This window comes from Micrasema longulum, unplaced genomic scaffold, assembly GCF_059751315.1.
Source record: "Micrasema longulum isolate JH-2025_06_02 unplaced genomic scaffold, ASM5975131v1 h1tg001000l, whole genome shotgun sequence".
In the NCBI taxonomy this organism is placed as follows: Eukaryota; Metazoa; Arthropoda; class Insecta; order Trichoptera; family Brachycentridae; genus Micrasema; species Micrasema longulum.
Window position 1 is genome coordinate 177,201 of NW_028278188.1, and position 16,724 is coordinate 193,924.

Sequence of the window (16,724 nt, forward strand, 5' to 3'; positions counted from 1 at the left end):
TTTCGTCGAAAGGACGTCTATCATGGCTCATGGGTGTGCTCACTGTGGGGGGTGCGGACCGACAAGTTCGGCGACTCTACGAACGACAGACGAATACGTCAGACGGACAAGAGCTAGACTAAACAAACCGCGCGACCTTGTCCGCTGCCGGACGCTGCACACTCACAATGTCGCACGGATGAACGACTCGTCCCTCGCCACGCGGACCTCGTGTCGTCCGCCCGCGGAATGTAGCAATTGGCCATTGCATCACATCGATTAACATTCCAAATTTAAACTTTAAAATTGGCCGAAGTTGTAACGTGTAATAATGATTTTTTATTGACAATAATATCATAAAGATTTTTTGTTAACATATGTATATTTATCAGTGTTATGACGAAATATAATTTAGCCTGAAATCGATAGGAATCATGTAAGGATCTGTGTTAGGACTTTGCCAGTAGTGTCTTGATAATTCGATCTTCGTATGTGATCTGGAATGCGAATTGTTTTTCTTCCGTTGTTTGAGCGCATGTTGTATTACGCGAATGAAGAAGATCAGTGTTTTAACTTATATTTGTTGAAATACTATTGAACCAACTCAATTTTTTATTTTATTTAATTTTTATGTATCATATTACCAGCGCTATGATTTTTTCAAGTTTTGTATTTCTGAAATTACTCCGTTGACGGTAAGTAAACCGGAAATCTTCCACAACTCTATTAGCATTAATTGATTCATATGAACTAGTGATGTCGTTCAAAGTAGTTCATTTTTATTAAAATATTTTTTTCGTACAAGAAACTTAGCCGTATAATTTAATGCTCTAATTTTTACCGCGCGTAAGAAAACTCATTAACAATAATAAAATCGAAGCGGTTGATGAATACATATATCAAGGACACAAAGTCGAACTTGGTAAAGATAACCGGACAGCGGAGTTGCCAAGACGAATAGGGCTAAGTTGGGCTGCTTTCGGCAAGCTAAAATATATTTTAAAAAATAAACAAGTCCCCGTATGCTTAAAACGACAAGTCTATTAATCATGTATATTGCAGGTGACGACATACGGACTAGAAAATATGTATGTAACACAGAAAAGTAGCCAGAAACTAAAATGCACGCAATGATCCATGGAAAGACAGATGCTCGGTGTATGTCTAAGAGACAGAATAAGAAATAAAGAAATAAGGCATCGAACTGGAGTCATTTTTTTTTACATTTTTTTTTTTTTTTGCACCACAACAGGCCAGGAGGCCTAATTACAGTGGTGAATTACATCACAGAGCACCCAGGCTTGAGAAAAATCACATTTTAATTTTTTGTGTTCTCACCGGGAATCGAACCCGGAACCTTCCGTGCGTGAGTCGAGCGTCTTGACCACTACACCACGGAGGCCGCCGAGTCGTGGATATCATGGATCGTGCAGCAAAATTATAATGGCAGTGAGCAGGACACTTGGCGAGGCAAAATGATGGCAGGTGGACACTCAGAATAATTTAGTGAAGACCATGAGCAAACAAAAGAAGTGAAGAAGAAAAGATGGGTCGATCACATTGCCTCGATAGCCAGTAAAATGTGGATGATGAAAGCGGGTGATAGGAAGGAATAGAAACATTTGGAAGAGGCATTTATCCAGCAGTAAAGAGAATAAGGCTGAAGAAGAAGAAGAAGAAGAAGTCAGAAAACATTTTTTGTATCCAATTTCCCTAGGGCTGAAGTTTCTTATTCTTCGAATGTTTCCTATATGTATTTCGGTTTTGTGTCGTTGTGTGTTTTGTTTGTATTACTACGTTCTTTTTACTTTTCGAAGCGGGATCTGGAGCGTGCGGCCGCGTTCTCGATTTGGAACTAACACTGTATTCCTTCACGGTCATGCTGGGAAATTAGAATGAGGTGATTGTACTGACCATGTGTATTTGACTGATCGAAAATTGACAATACCGCAGTGAGGGAAACAATGAAAGCTTTTAGAGTTTCTATGTTTTGTTATTTTCGCGGTTTGATTGTAAAGGAAAAAGTTTAGTTTTCGCTTAATTAAGTTATATTAATTAAAAAAAGGAAAAATAATCAGTCCACAAGCAATGATAATACTCGTATCAAAGGATAATTCCAAAGAAATGAATGCAGAATGAAAAAAATTCTTCATCCAATAATCTTGTCCGGGGTACGTGATATTTCGCACAATAATAAATATTTTTCCGGCGATGATCAGATAAATACGAAGAGATAAGATATGGAAGAAGATACAATTATTATTTTTGTGGAAAATAAATACAGAAAAGGACTGAGATGAGAATTCTGTAAACGGAAATTCAGAGAACCGGAGTGGAAATCTAACAAAACTGATATAAGTAAACCAAATTCCAGTTTATTTTGAAAGGAGTATCTAGCAAAATAAATAGAAAGAAAACATAAAAAAATATAGCTATACAACTATATTATTTTATTGAATAGGCATTAACTTCGTCGAAAAACATAATTAAATTTATTTAATTAAAAACTTTGTTTTGAGATAACTTGAATTTATTTTTGAGGACTTCAGTATAGTTTCGGAAAGCACAGATCTTTCTATCAACAGGGCTGCTATTCTGAACGCAATTATAGAGCGTTTTAAAGGCGTTCATAATACAAGCCCAGGGCTGCCAGAAGCAAACATTCCAAAAGTGAGTTGATCAATTAGATAAAAAATAGGTTTACATCAAATTTTATAGTTCATATCTCAATTTTAAACGAGTTGTAAATTACTCATTATTAGAAAATAGAAATCCAATTAGGGTAGAGTGGGGTTTGAACCTCGGGCCTCTGGCCCGTGAGTGTTCATACATTGAAACAAATAGTGTTGTTAAAAAAAAGTACTATACACTATGCAATAGAGCTAAAGGGCTTCTCTAGTAAATTATTACTCTGTGATTTATTGGTATGTAACAAAACATATTAATATTAAATGAAAATGATCCATTTTATAAAACAAAATTTTGACTTACGAACCATAAAGATGCACTCATCATTTTGTATATATGGTCTCGGCGAGTTTCCTCACTGCTGTAGTGATCAACGCGCCTGGAAAAATAGAAAAATACTTAAATTAGTTTTGTGATAACATAATATCATATAGATAAGTATAAATGTATAAATATACGCTCACATATAACCAGGGGTCGTATACTGAACGCAAAAGCGCGCGTAGAAAACGCATTTTTAACGCGTATTTTTGTACTAAATACACGCTAAAGCTAGGGTTTCCTAGGACAGCGGTGCCCGTATCTTAACGGCCGTAGTGAACGGTGATGCGGTATACAGCAGTTGTAACGGGGACTAGAGAGTGGTTTCCTAGGAAATCGGTGTTATCAACACCATTTAACACCGTTTTCCTAGAAAATCATTTTCTAGTCACTGTTACGACGGCTGTCCACCGCATCACCGTTCACTACGGCCGTTAAGATACGGGCACCGCTGTCCTAGGAAACCCTAGCTTAACAGACCGATCTCTTCGCGCGCAATTGCGTTCAGAATACCAGCCCTGGGTTTTGTGTACACACCTATATAGGAGTAAAAAACAAATAAGTTAAATAATAATAATTTTATTAAATGAATTCAGAATTATATTGATACATACTTAAACGGAGTGATTACATTTAACGCTGCATAACATCCACATTAATAAAAATCCATTTTTTCTTTCATTTTATTTTTCCATCTGTTGATTTATCTAAAGTTAGAAGATACCTTCATGTTAAAATGTTTTTTTGTATCTACCTATTTAGGGAACCTGCAAATGGCGACCAATTTTACGGTTATTTTTTATGCATTCATTCATTATATTACACCGCTGTAAGTTCTTTAAAAAAAACAATAAAAATAAAATAATTTATATCTCCACACATGAGCATTAGATAAGTAGAAACGTACCAAATGCGACAATGTAAATGAAATATTATACACGTATTTTGCATATTTATTTTTTAATAAATAAAAAAACAGTCAAAGTAACTTTATATTAATGTAATAATTTTATGTATGTATGATAAGATAAATTAATAAAATAAAAATACTTTATTTTTTTCATTTCTTATAATTTAATTTTTAATCCACAAAGTAATATTAATTTGCACAGCCGTAGAACTTTAGTGTTCCACAAATCGATATCATAAATGAGGGGGTTAAATCCAAAACCGCCACTGTGCATTATCACTGTTTTTGGGAAGACCAACTTAACCAGCAGCAAAATGACTATTTCTTTGAAGTTCAATGTGCAACTTGTACGTGGTATAACAGGTAGCGAAAAGACTATTTATTTTAAGTTGAATGAATGTGCACAAAACAAATAGGCATTTGGCTACCGGTTTTGTTGATCTTCCCATAAAAAGTGATTGCGCACAGTGGCGGTTTTGCATTTAAGCCCCTCAAATAGAACAACCTTAAGTTGATATTAATTTACGAGGTAATGGCATCAATAAAGAATGCGATGTAACAATACTAGTTTTTTCTCAAACTCGAACTTTTACTTTAATTCTTACTTTAAAATATTATTTTCTTAATCTATGTGCGATAGCATAATAGAAGACAGAAGTTTATACTGAAACAGAGGTGAATATTTTTCAAGAAGAAAATATACTCAAAATATTGTTGAGAAGGTTTAATAACTACAAAATTTTGATAAATGTTGATATAAAATAGCTTAACTTCCATTGATAGTGATTTTTACACTTTTTACGTTGTGGAAGATTGAATTGATTTTCGTTTATGAGTCTGAAGTTAGCCACGAACATTAGAGCGGGGAGGAGGGAGGCGTAAGGGTGGTCTGGGCTCCGCTTTTCATTTGTGTCAGTTTCCAGGATGTTTACTATTCACCAAACACACAAGACGAGGGCGGTTTGCGTAAAATTCAATTAATGTTTGTCCACCAGTTGGTTTGAATACGCCAGTGGCGCTACGCATTATTTAGGCCCGGCAATACAACATTCGACTAGCAAGCTTAGCAGTTGGAAAATTTCTATGTTAATATTACTTCCCTGTATTTTTTATAATGGCTTACAGATTAACCAACAGGTTTCCAATTTTTCTAACATGGTTATTTACGACTAAAAGAAAATGTCTTCAAAATTTAAATATCAGGGTAAATCATCGGAAGACACATATTTCTTTATATACGGTGTTACAGGGCCAGACCACCAAACTTTAGAGCAACATTCCTCGTGGTATTCTTTTAAATAAATCAAAAAATTTCAAAAACTCGTGCTTTTTCAGCGATGTTTTTTATTGTATTATAATTTGAAAATGGAGAAATTCCTTTACATCGCGGACTAGCATCCTAACAACAAGCCCCTACCCAATCGCTTCCCTAGTCCGCATCCGGTGCGTATAGTTTAGTTGGTCAAATACGTTTTAAATCTCTTATTTTCATTTTTTTAATAAAAAAAACAATTTTTCGAAAAAAATATTAGGATATTTTACTGAAGTACATCATAAAAAATGTTCATCTAAAGTTTCGCAGTATGGCGGAGAAAACCGTGTATATATATGTAAAACATGAACTTAACTTTTTCTATGCAACTAATCCCTTAATAATAATGATAAATTATTTATTTTCGTATCTTATTTGTAGACATATTTATTTACGTAATATAGAACATACAACATTAAAAAAAAAACATTTTGTCTAAATTTTTTTTTAAATATATGGTAGGAACTTAATAATAAAAACAAAGCCAAATTAAATATTCAATAAAAAGTAAGAAAATCAAAAAAAAAAAAAAAAAACAAAATAATAAAATAAGCTTGGAGTGCTAATACACCTTACGACCAGCGTTTCAGGAATAGGGAATGAAATAAAAATAAAAATATACCATAAAATTTGTTTTTAAATAAATCACCATCCCCTTTCCGCACCTAATGGTGCATAGGGCACTGTATTCGTACACCGATCGCAGCGTATATTGATCATTTTTGTTACATGAAGATAAGATGATCAGTCTTACGCTTCAGGTACCATTCAGGTGAAAACCTCCTTTTAAATAAATATTTCATATCAAACATGTCGGGAATCGAACCCTAGACCTCTTGCATAGTAGGCTAATGCCCTGACCATTACACCACGAGGCTGACAAATAAATACTATGTTTTAAATAAATACTACTTATTAAAATAAAATATCCTATTGCTTTCACCTTAGTGCGGTTTTATTAAAACCACCCTAACATTATTGGTCGGTCGATAGAAGTTAATCACATTGTTAGAGCTTAAGGTTCCGAGTGATGGAGGTTTAATTGGTTTGCGGCATTAATTTTCTAGGAACTTAATTAAAGTAAACATTATCAAAATAAGTTTACAAAGGTTCAATAGACGGAATTAAATGAAAGTGGAAAAGATCGTAATTTTCAGACAAAATACGAAAATATCAAAACGTAGAAAGTTTCATATAATAAGGAATTAATTACGACTGAAGCAACATTTTCAAAGTTTCCTTTGAAGAGACTATTTGAAGCTAAAAATACATTGATTAAAAAAAACTTTTCAGCAATTCATCGAAGAATAATTTGGAAAGCTTAGGGTATCCTCATGTGGGTTTTTCTTCTCATTTATTAGGTAATTTTCTTTTATATTTGTAAATAAAAAATGTCCCTAAATAATATTACGTATTGTAAGTAGGTAACCCGATTGAAATCAGGAGTAATATAAAATAAAGAAATATATTAAAAAATCTAGTATTTTTTAGAGTAACTTAGGGAATGCAGCAAAAAAGAGTATTTTTCTGTAGGTAAGTAGTAAACATGAACATGAATGACAAACATGAACATAAACATGAATGAGTAGTAAGTAGGTAACCCGGTTGAAATCAGGAGTAATATAAAATAAAGAAATATATAAAAAAATCTAGTATTTTTTAGAGTAACTTAGGGAATGCAGCAAAAAAGAGTATTTTTCTGTAGGTAAGTAGTAAACATGAACGATTCGCTGAAAGCATTTGAGGAAGCCATTTGCAAAATATATGCAAGTGACGATAATATCGCACGTGGCTATACATCAAAAAAACAATAAAGTCACCTGTCTTTAATGGCACACGGTAAAACAGTCTGCAGCCAAATGGCTAGAGATTCATGCAATATAGGGTTGCCTCTAGTGTCTTATTCCGATATCGCGGCAAGGGTTGGTGGTTGTTATTCGCTATACCCACCGCGTGCTATATAAGGAAGCGATAGTTGACAAAGTTCAAATATATCGCTTTCTTTATTTAGTTGTTAAAAAAATAGTTTTATGAAGTAGTGTGATACATTAAACAAAAAAAACAAACATTTTAAATACTTATCTACATCAAATAAATATGAAGCATTATTTTCTTAAAGTAAAGACGTTCCCAGCTTCCCCGAGACTTTCTGGAAACTCATAGAATCCTTTGAACCCTTTTGAATTAAGTTGTTTTGTGTTCCAGTCAGTCTCAGATTAGGTGGCCTGAAATCACTCCACTTCTTGTCCGATGGTTGAGAAAGTATTACTCGCTTTTAATACCCCTTCAAGATGCCACTTGGAAGTAGTTCGTTTTTTTTTATTTTGAAAATTAACTTAAGTGATTCAAGTTTATCTAGCCTATTTTTTTTTATTGTTGTAAATTAAATATGTTTTAGATAACTTAAATTATTATTATCTCTACCGATAGGTGAGTGAAAACAGTATCGGAATAGGGCGGACATAAGAGTTGAAGGGACTGCATTAGCGCGAGTACTGCGGCGTTTCAGCAGTTCTCTATGGCTGCACTCGCTTCCACGTCTAACAACGCCCGATTACCTGTAACTAGTAACTACCAGGCTACCCCGTGGAATGTATGGACATTTGCCATCAGTCTGTGACTAAACCGACAGTTAACAAACCGAGGTTTCGAGTTAGTATCCTGTTACCTTCACCCATATACGTAATACAACTATTTTGGAAATGTTAGACAAAGAAAACTCATCATCATCATTCCATGTCCGCTCCCTAGTTAGAGCATATGGTATCCACGAAGAGCCTCCATGCATCTCTATAAGCTGCCAGCTCATGTGCGTCTTCTCAAGTCAGGTTCTCGTCCCGAGGTTCTTACATAAACTGCCGATGAACGCTCAGCAGTCGACGTCCAGGACGTCGAGAATCTGATGCCTTGTAAAGTAGGCATACGCAGTGTATGGCCCAACCAACCGTATCGCCTCCGCTTATTGTAATAGTAAACGTTCAGTGTAGGTTGAAATAAATTATTTGGTCCCAGGTGGGCGACATTATAGAGATAGATTATCAAAAATCAATTAGTTAAAAAAATTCTAAGATCAAAAAGAATAATGGAGATAACCAAATAAAGTACCAACAAACACTTACCCTTTCACCAGTTTCGCTCAATCGGCAAGAACATGAGATTTCTCCAAAAAATAAGATTATGTTGTATAAATTTAACTTTATGAATGAAATCAAAAACTTTTTATTACATAAATAAAATACGAGTGATACTTTAATCCACAAATTTGGAATATCCAGTGACCGGTTTCATCGCTTTCGCGACATCTTCGAGACTGGTATCTTTATTAAAAAGTTAAATGTATTTATACAGAACAGAGGTAAGGATACATAATTCAAAGTTTTTAACTTTTACTTTTTAATTGACTAGCTAACATGAATGAGTGGTTGACAATAAATTTATCTAAGAAATAAATATTTGTAACAATAATAATGACAAGTGAAATAGATTCTTGATTGTTTTCTTCTCGAGATGATATGAAATAATGTTGATTTTACAAAATACAATCCGCAGATGGAGCTCGATTTAAGATGTCTTCGGTTGGTGTATTTTTATTCGTGGTTGCCTCAGTTGATGATTTCCCAGAAGATTATTTGTCGACATTTTAATTCAGTAAATGATCGTCGGCTTCCTTGCATTTGTAAATTTGTGTCTCATTATCTCGAAGAAAACTTTAAAATGCTGACATCGACTTTTCCAGGTATTTACGAATAAACTTCGTAGTAATAAGTGATCCATTCGAATCATGGAGTAAATATACTACATTGTAAAATCTTTATCATCGGACAAAGTAGATAAAAGATGGAGTAAATAAAATAGAATAAGGTGAAAAAATGGAAAAAGATAGAAAAAGGTAGAAAAGGGTAAAAAGGTAGAGAAAAATGAACCTGTATAAAATACAATCTCATTAGAATTTGATATCTCTCTCTACAAGAATTTCGGTAATAAATTAAAAACAAATAGGCTTACGTTACGTTGAACGTTCCCTTTCTTGAAGGACTACATTTTTGAAATGTGCGATCGCCTCTCTTTGAATCCTTGGGCGATAATTGAACTGTTCGTCTCGAGTTTTCAAATCGAAAGAAATCTACTTCTAATGCACGGATATCGTATGGATGAGTTACTACCGCGGCCGTCATACATAAATCAGGCAACTTAGAATTATAATCCAGTACTAAAATGCTTTCAAAACGGGGTACGTTGGACTTGTATTTTACAACGTTACAATATCCACTATGGATTTCCCACCCGAAAGTAAAATCCAATTGTAAAACTCAGCATCATTCTCCGATTCGCACCAAATGGTGGGTGTAGGGTATGAGGTATGGCTCGTATATTAGTAGTCCAAATGCAACGGATTATTTGTTAAATGGAGGTAATATAATCCAGTCTAACGTAATTAAAACGACCTCGTCAGGAATCGAATTCCAAACTCAAGCACGCCGCACGGTAGGCAAACATAAGAACCAATTTACAAATACTTACGGAAAATTAAGTAAAATATTAACAAGGTAAATAATTAAAATACCTCTTTCTTTAGTCTTCCGACGTCTTAAGAGTATCAAGATGTAGTTTATTTCTTCTTAGTAACGTTTTGAACAACATCACTAAAAGCTTTATACCGAATAACGTAATATCATCATGTGTACGGGGGGAGATGTAGGAATTAGGAAGCATTGCAATATTAATGGAAGGACGGAGGTCTGACGCCCAACACGCCGGGACTTACGATTAATATACAACATTACACCTAGTGTTAGCGTATAAATTATTCATGTGAAGAGAGTAAGTATAATCGTATTGTGTCTGGCTTCTGGCTTTGAGCACTCGAAACTCGAAACTGGGGACCCAGTGCCTGTCGATTCTCATGTAGCCTCCATAAACTCAAAAACGACTCCAATATCTATAAATATTTTAATGGATTCCGTTTTCGGAAGGAAATCAGATTTTATAGACAAATAAAAGTATATACGTACGTATCGACTTAAAAACTTCGAGTAACTTCAAAACCAAAGATCTAAAAATTAAAAGCAGACTTATTTCATTTGTAATTTATCTATGTCGACCGGCTTAGGGTTAAACGAATAAATTTAACTCTCCCTTAATTATCCCGGTGATGTGTAGCTAGTACACATTGCATCTGATAACTTTAATATCTCCATAAACATAATAAATTATGGGTTAAGATTTTCGGTGTTCCTCCGTTATACATTTACAAATCGGTTACAACATTTTGTTATTAAATAATTAATGCATATTAGGAGCCGTAAAAGCATTTTACCAAAAATCAGAGATAAATCACCAATACAATAGAAAGAAAAACTAATGTACATATTTGTCTCATTCACTATTAACGTCTCACTCTCGATAATACAAGTATACCTGGGAACGAGAGAGACAATTCCACGCGTCACATGCGCGAACAGCTAAGTTTCTAGTTCTTCTCCCAGACGCCAGTTAGTAGCAAGCCGACTTTCGCCAGGGGTGGTTCTTCGCCCGCGCTGGGAGCACGAGTTAATGTTTTTTTCATGTTTTTAGCAATTAGATAAAAAATATTATCACTTTTGACTTCAACTATAAATAATTTAATCAATTGCATATGGAAAACTATATTTTTCCGATTTAAAATATCTAATTTTTAGCATGTGTAATGACTACACAGCACCGTGACGCGCGGATGTTCTTTTGCCGATAGACTTTTTTAACTGAAAATTTCTTGGTGAAACTGCATTTGAATGAAATAATAATAAATTAATGATAATAATAATAAAGACGATAAATCATATAGGTACGGTTTTAACATCAACCGTTTTTTATTTTGAATTTTTCACAATTAACCGTGTTTCGTTTTATATAAAATCAAGATCTTAAAACTCATCTCTCATTATTTTATTTATTATTTAAATTTAAACTGCTGAATGAAAAAAATACATTTTTAACAAAAATAATAAATATGTTCTGCAACGTGTTGATAATCTAACATAATTTCATACAAATGCATTACGTTTGATAACAAATAATGGTACACTTTCTCGCACGAACATGAAACGAAGTTAGTGATGATGGTGGTTGGTAATGTATAGTGTACAGTATTTGAGTATAGTTCAGTATAGAGGGATAAAGTTGCCGTGCATTTTCCAGTAAGCATTTTAACTAACTAATTTAACTTCGCTTTAATTACGGAGCTCCGCCATTTCATCTAAGTTCAACAACCAACAGTTAACGTATTGCGCTGAATTCGACTCCATTAACAAAGTAAAACTTTTTCGCAAGTAGACCTTAAAAAACATATGCAACTATTTGTTAAACATGATATTTTTTTACATAATCTTTTCCCCATATTACGTAAAAATTTAAACAAATTAAAACTAATTCGACAAGTTTTCAGACGAATTTTTGTCACAGTTCTGCAAGTTAAAAAAAGACAGAAAATCTCCTCAAATATACTTATAGTCGTGGTTTACGTTCAAGGTGCACGGATGGAATACAGTGTTTCGATAAAATCTGGGGACTAGATATTCAAGAATATAATATATTCGTAAATATCGACCAGCTAATTTTGATCTAAATTCAACTAAATAGCGTCACAACACACTACTGCATTCTTTCCGTGCGCCTTGAAAGAAGACCCCTACTATACATAATTTGAACTTTTTTTTTCTTAATATTTCATTTTTAAATAAAGTGAAGAGAAATTTCGTATTTTAAACATATATTTTTTTACATATTTAAATTATATTACATAGACAATAAAATGATTGAGTAATTAACAACAATACCAAAGAGACCGCAAGTTAAAAATTTCAGTATACTTGATAAGAAAAAGGGAAGATTTATCGTACTAATAAGAACATTATTTAAGTATTAACAGATAATTATTAAATATTAAAAGCATTAAGTTTGTGGTCGAAAGTTTCAATAAATGATAGTAATTATTAATTAGCATATAACAACTTACCGGTTTCGAAACCTACCCATACCATTATCAGGAAACTAATTACACTAACATGCAAATCCTTCTAAACATCTTCACCATAGTAGTTGCACAAAATTAAAAAACTAACGTGCTGATAATACACATGCTATTAGAAGCTAGTTAGCAGTAGCAAAAAAATATATTTGTTTATATTGTTTATTTTTTATATAATTTCATTTAAATAACCGTCGTCGAATTTGTAACAAAGACAAAAATTATTTGTGTTAGCAAACAATTAATGAAAGAAATATATCGACATCGGCTGAAGAACAAAAGAAAAACAAGAATAAAGTGATTAGATTATTAGATAAAGGCGGTGTTGTATAGCAAGAAAATAATTAACCACGTAGAGAAATTTTTTATAGCATGAGAGAGCCGCATCAAAGATCAACACTGACGCTAAAGAATTGTAATAAAATTATCCCTTCGTAAATAAAGCTTGAATTGCTGATCTGCGAAGTTTCAAGTTCCCATACCCGGGAAGTAAAACAAAATATCCCCTAAATTTCTATATTTCTGTCTGAAACGTTTATGGCTGAAATTTCCGGGATAAATACGGGCAACAGATGTCGAACATTTTTATGCTCTCTTTGAGAAAAGTCGAATAAAATGTAATTTCCTTTAATTTTTGTTTGTAAACGGACATTCAGCGGGGACCCTCGTAAAGAGAAATATCTACTTTTGCTTATTTGATAAAATAATCACGGGGTGGAAGTCTACCGACTAAGTCTACGACTGAATAGTGGTTCGTTTATTTTATAAATTATGACTTCTTACACTTCTTTTCTGCTGACATACAGTTTATTCAACGACTAACGCCTTTAACAAGATAAAATTATCAAAACAAAATGCAATATACTGGTGCACAAACAGTGGCAAATATACTAGTATATCAATAAAAAGAGATAAAACATATTTATACCAGATACTTAAGAATACATAAAATAACAAAAAAAGATTTTTTCAGAAGTAGGAAAAAACATATTTAAGAGTTTTTTAGAAAGAAAAAAAAACGCAATAATATAATATTTAAGTCACGATAAACCGGTTTTCTAACAGTTTGTTATCGGGTGCTCAAGCTTGAGTTCAAAATTCAATTTTAAAAGGTAGAAAATGGATACAGATGCGATAAGTGAAATATAAATTGGCGGCCTCCGTGGTGTAGTGGTTAAGACGCTTGACTCACGCACGGAAGGTTCCGGGTTCGATTCCCGGTGAGAACACAAAAATTAAAATGTGATTTTTCTCAAGCCTGGTTGTTCTGTAATGTAATTCACCACTGTAATTGGGCCTCCTGGCCTGTTGTGGTGCAAAAAAAATGTAAATGTAAATGTAAATGTAAATAACAAAAATAATATAATTTATCATAATCATCATTCCATTTCAATACCTAATGGTGCATAGGGCACTGCATTGATACACCAATCGCAGCGTATCTTGATATTTTTTGTTACCCGAAGGTAAGATGATCAGTCTTACGCTTCAGGTACCAGTCCAGGGACTATGAAATATTGTAGTGTAAAAACGCCCTTTTAAAAAAATATGTATTTCATATCAACCATGTCGGGAATCGAACCCGAGACCTCTTGCATGGTTTTGCGAACGCGCTGACCATTACACCACGAGGCAGACAAATATAATATTAAGTTTATATTTGAAGCACTAACTTTGTGGTTATTCATTATAATAAAATAAATACTCGTAGAACAACTTTGTTTTTAACCACTAATTTTTTAGTCCTCTTTTGGCTTACTTCGAAAATAAAGATATCAAATTACCACCCATGTAAGAAAAAACCACTTGATTTATTGGGTCCACGTGTAGTATTTAGTGAACATGATAGAAATAAAATAAAAAGGAATCAATTCATTAGTTACGTAAACCTTGACAAAGAAGCTTGTTTGCTTTGAAACCGGTCGGTGAAAAATAAAAATTAGTGTTAACATATTACAACAGAGATGAATAACATCTAAGAAAAGGTAATATAGAAGTCTAGGCATCTACAGGGCTTATGACCTGTCAATGGCTGGTTTAAGTGGCAAAATAACATTTTCAGGCGTTGCCTAGTATGTAGGTGAAATAATTCAATTAGATGAATCTCACCTGCATAAATAAAGGTTTCAGCTCTTTGACTTCACAAACATCAACAGATGAAAGAATTGAAGGATTATAGATGTTCAAATATAGGCAGAATAGTAAATGTTACACAGTGTGTAAGTGGACTCACGGACCATTGGTCCGTGAGTCCGAGACACTAGCCACAGGACCACAACCCGATTTAATAATATATTTAAAAATAAATCCATTACTTTTCAAAAAAATAACGAGTGAGATTACATTTGAATTCATTAACAGAATTTGTATTGAAAATATCAATTATATTTGCTCAAATTGACTTCCATACCTATGTATCCTGGGTATAGGTGAGTGCATTTCGAAGTTGGTACGTGAATTGTTATAAAAAAATCATTATTTAATCCTAGTGCGCTTACCGGGTATTCGAATTTGAATTAGTTCAAGTAGAGCAGGCCTGTCAATTATTGATTTTATTATTTTAAATAAGAATAACAAATCAGCTATAACTCTAAAATTATATATTTATTGTAAGAAAAGTACCCACGAAACAAATAAATCAACACAGATGTACGTCAGGATAGCAACACTAGAAATGTAATGTTTTATTTACTTTTATACCCTAGTCCCGAATTTCATTTTCCGCCCCACTATCAAAAAAGTTTAAAATAAATTAAATTATAAACTTTCTCAATAAGCTGACAGAACAGAAGAAGGGGAATGAAGTAGAAACGTAGAACGGATAAGTGTTATTACAGGTTTGATATCTAGTACGGAGCAAATAGTATGATTAGAAAATATTTTTGAACCCAGACGCGACCGCAGACCGGGAACATTAGCCACCATTGCAGTTAAAGTAATACGAGAGATTGTAGAAATACACACTATCGTATAAAACGTGTTTCGGCCGCGGTTTCGGTTTTAGACAAAAATTGACCAAACCCTCGACTCAGCCGAAACCTGCGTCGGAATGTGTCGGATTACGTAAGGCTGTATTCGGGTGGAAAATTAGCACAATTAGAGATATTGGATTTTTGCATTGCCATCGCGTCTAACATAAAAAAAAACTAGATTATAGAAAATATTTTGTGTTTTGTTGACTATATACGAGTAGTTAGCAGTTCTGAGATCTTTTATATTTATATTATTGAAATAGCTATAGCGTCTTTCTTTATTTCGTTAACCAGAATGTTGAAACAGTGCTTTATTTATTTCGTTTTTTATTATTTACTTTTAAGCGTACACTTGACAAATATCTACTCAGCTCAATGTTTATTTTTTGTAAATTTATTGATATAATTTTTAGATGCTTGAATTCCACTCGTCCATGCGCTTTGTAGCTGCAAGGCGATGGGTTATCTTGATTCAATATGTAAATGTTATCAACCATAAAATACACAAATTTTGTAAATGGGATCTAGAATTTCCACAGTCCATGCGCTCGGTAGCTGCAAGACTTGTTATAACCTAGCGCCTATTTTTCAAAATGAGTTTTTTTTATTTATATTAATTTAATATCATTCAAACTCTAAACTTCATTGTAAAATTAAAACATAATGTAAATGGGGGCTAGATTACTTACCGTTCATGCGCTCTGTAGCGGCAAGACGTGCTATAGTCTAGCTCCTATCTGTTATAATTAAAATATATCATAATTGGAAAGGAGGAACTAGGATCCCAATCGACCATGCGCTCTGTAGCTACAAGACGTTCTGGAATATTTATTTACTGTACAGCGCCCTTGAGGTGATTTTCACAAAAATGGCGCTATATATCATCCAACTATAATTAAAGAACTGTTACATATAAGTTATATGTAGGTACATATAATAACAAACTAAAAAACACTAAAAATAAATTAATTTACTTGTTATATTTATGCATTTTATTTCATTATGTATTTTATTAAATGCTTATTTTAACTAACTCGTAAGGTTTAACAATAAAAACGACAATGTTGGGCGTTTTGAAGTTACTTTCAACTTATTTAAATAAGTTTCGGTTTAAGCCGAAACTAGAACAGAAGCTGAAATTCGGTTTCGGTTTCGGCTGAAAATGCTGTTTTGGTCGGTTGTTTCTATCCACGTATACCTGCATTATGTACAAGGACTCGTAGATGGAACTTTAGAAGAGTATTCTGTTCTGAAAGTTAAGTATAAGAACCCGCTAGCACAGAGACATTTTTGTTTTATTGCACGGTCTTTAATAAATTGGACAGCGAAGGAAATAGCCAGTTTCCGTAACTTTAAACATAATGTGATATCTAAAAAAAGAGGATACATACTTATGAAAGGCAATGTGGAAGCGTAGGCATTTACGGGGTTTATGTTGTGTCATTGTCCGGTTCAAGTTTAGTGATCATTTTACACAATGTATAAAACTATGAATCCAGTACTTGTCAAAAAATATTTGTTTAAAAATACTGTTAA

At 33.2% G+C, this 16,724-nt stretch overlaps 1 protein-coding gene across 7 annotated transcripts in view; it reads right to left on the bottom strand.

Moving 5' to 3' along the window:
- Positions 1-16,724, bottom strand: part of bsk (mitogen-activated protein kinase dJNK) — a 230,256-nt gene that overhangs the window by 33,973 nt on the left and 179,559 nt on the right. For 5 of the 7 annotated variants that reach the window (XM_088232614.1, XM_088232611.1, XM_088232615.1 and 2 more), the window contains one exon: positions 2,975-3,046. The gene's annotated coding sequence lies outside the window, so the exon portion shown is untranslated. Of the gene's footprint in view, positions 1-2,970; positions 3,047-16,724 lie in introns of all 7 variants that reach the window. The other 2 variants (XM_088232612.1, XM_088232616.1) reach the window with 1 other exon arrangement.